Genomic DNA, 2,722 nt, shown 5'->3' on the forward strand with positions numbered 1-2,722 from the left:
GAACATCGACATAACTCTCGCGGATTCTCAGTGCAGGCGTGGAAATTTTTGTTGTGAAAAATTTTCGTACAATTCTTTTGTACTTCGCATTGCAAAGAACTTGTCCTTCTGTATTGCATTGTACGTCGATCAGTTCTATCTGTAGATCATTCAAAGCCAACTGACGACGAGAACGGTCGAGCAAAGAGGCGAATGACAGGAGACAAAGTCGTAACATCTGAAAAAGGACAGGACAAAGAAGACGACACATTAAAAGACGCATAAGTGGGATACGGAAGTACTAAGCAATTACGAGATACCCTTGAGTTTCTCTAAGGGCATAAATACAGCAGTACAGTTGAAGAGGAATAGGCATCCAGAATGAGATTTTCACTCTGCAGCGGAGTGTGCGCTGATATGAAACTGGCAGAAGTAAAGCTGTGAGTACCGGGCGTGAGTCGTGCTTCGGTAGCTCAGTTGGTAGAGCACTTGCCCGGGAAAGGCAAAGGTCCCGAGTTCGAGTCTCGGTCGGGCACACAGTTTTAATCTGCCAGGAAAGTTTCAGGAATAGGCATCTCTAAAAAAGGGCAGTCACAGCAGATGGAGAGAAAAACATATGTACGAAGAAGGTAACTGTGAGGAAGCCACGGGAAACAGAAGAAATAGTTCAGTTGATCGATGATAAAAAATAGTACAAAAATGTTAAGGGAAATTCAGGAATACAGAAATACCAATCGCTTAGGAATGAAATAAACAGGAAGCGCAGGGAAGCTAAGACGAAATGGCTGCATGAAAAATGAAAAGAAATCGAAAAAGAAATGATTGTTGGAAGGACTGACTCAGCATATAGGAAAGTCAAAATAGCCTTCGGTGAAAGTAAAAGCAAGCGTGGTAACATTAAGAGTGCAACGGAAGTTCCACTGTTAAATACAGAAGAGAGAGCAGATAGGTTGAAACAGTACACTCTGGCCTCTATGAGTTAGAAGATTTGTCTGATGTGATAGAAGAAAAAAACAGGAGTCAATTTAGAAGAGATAGGAGATCCAGTATTAGAATCAGAATTTAAGAGAGCTTTAGAGGACTTAAGATCAAAGAACGCGGAAGGGATAGATAACATTACTTGAGAATTTCTAAAATCATTGGGGGAAGTGGCAACAAAAGGACTATTCACGTTGACGTGTAGTATGTATGAGTCTCGCGACATACCATCTGACTATCGGAAAAATATCATCTCCACACAATTCCGAAGACTGCAGCAGCTGACAAGTGCGAGAACTGTCGCACAATGAGCTTAACAGCTCATGCGTCCGAGTTGCAGAATGGGAAATTAAACTGGGATGTGTTAGATGACGATCAGTATGGCTTTAGGAAAGGCAGAGAGGCAATTCTGATGTTGCGGTTGATAATGGAAGCAAGACTAAATAAAAATCAAGACAAGTTTATAGGTTTCGTCGACCTGGTTAAATCGTTCGACAATGTAAAATGGCGCAAGATGTTCGAAATTCTGAGAAGAACAGGGATTAGCTATAGGGGAAATGGGTAACGAACAATATGTGCAAGAGCCAAGAGAGAATAATAAAAGTGGACGACCAAGAACGAAGTGCTCCGATTAAAAAGGGAGTAGGACAGGGGAGTAGTCTTTCACCCCAACTGTTCAACCTTTGTATCGAAGAAGTAATGATGGGAATAAAAGAAAGCTTCAGGGGTGGAATTGAAATTGAAGGTGAAATGATACGATTCACTGTGCAGGTGATCAATGATAAGATTCGCTAACGACATTGCTATCCTGAGCGAAAGTTAAAAGAAATACATGATCTGTTGAATGCAATGAGTACAGAATATGGACTGAGAGTAAATTGAAGAAAGACGAAAGTAATGAGGAGTGGCAGAAATGAGAACAGCGGGAAACTTAACTTCAGGACTGATGCTCATGAAGTACATGAAGTTAAGGAATTCTACTACCTAGGCAGCAAAAAAAAAAAAAAAAAAAAAAAAAAAAAAAAAAAAAAAAAAAAAAAAAAAAAGACAGATGGACCAAGAAGGACATCAAAAGCAAAGTAGCACTGGCATAAAGGGCATTCCTGGCCAAGAGAAATCTACTAGTATCAAACATAGGCCTTAATTTGAGGAAGAAATTTCTGAGAGTGTAGAGTTAGAGCACAGCATTGTATGGTAGTGAAATATGGACTGCGGGGAAAATCGGAACAGAAGAGAATCGAAGCATTTGAGATGTGGTGCTACAGACGAATGGTGAAAATTACGTGTACTGGCAAGATAACGAAGTTCTGCGGAGAATCGGAGAGGAACGGAATATGTGGAAAACATTGACAAGGAGAAGGGACAGGATGACAGGACAACTGTTAAGACATCAGGGACTGACGTCCATGGCACTAGAGGGAGCTGTAGAGAGAAAAAGCAGTAGAGGAAGACAGAGCCTGGAATACATCCAGCAAATAACTGAGGACGCAGGTTGCAAGTACTACTCTGGGATGAAGAGGTTGACACAGGAGAGGAATTTACGGCGGGCCGCATCAAACCAATCTGACTGATGACTGATGACTCGAAGAGATAAAAAACTGCCATCACATATGTGTGTCTCTGCAGTAAATAGCGAAGTGTTTTCTAGTCACAAGCACGAAACTGCTCGCATCCGAAAACATACTTCTTTAATAAATTGCTACCACGCGCATGTGGCCAGCAACTCGTGAGCCATGTTAGGGGAATGAGTCACCAGCTCTTCACA

The 2,722-nt window shown here is 41.5% G+C and overlaps 1 non-coding gene across 1 annotated transcript; it reads left to right on the plus strand.

Moving 5' to 3' along the window:
• The first annotated feature begins 440 nt into the window (after positions 1–440).
• Positions 441–515, plus strand: Trnas-gga (transfer RNA serine (anticodon GGA)). Its single transcript has one exon. It is a non-coding gene; the product is annotated as a tRNA-Ser (tRNA).
• The last annotated feature ends 2,207 nt before the right edge of the window (positions 516–2,722 follow it).

Source organism: Schistocerca nitens, chromosome 4, assembly GCF_023898315.1.
Source record: "Schistocerca nitens isolate TAMUIC-IGC-003100 chromosome 4, iqSchNite1.1, whole genome shotgun sequence".
In the NCBI taxonomy this organism is placed as follows: domain Eukaryota; kingdom Metazoa; phylum Arthropoda; class Insecta; order Orthoptera; family Acrididae; genus Schistocerca; species Schistocerca nitens.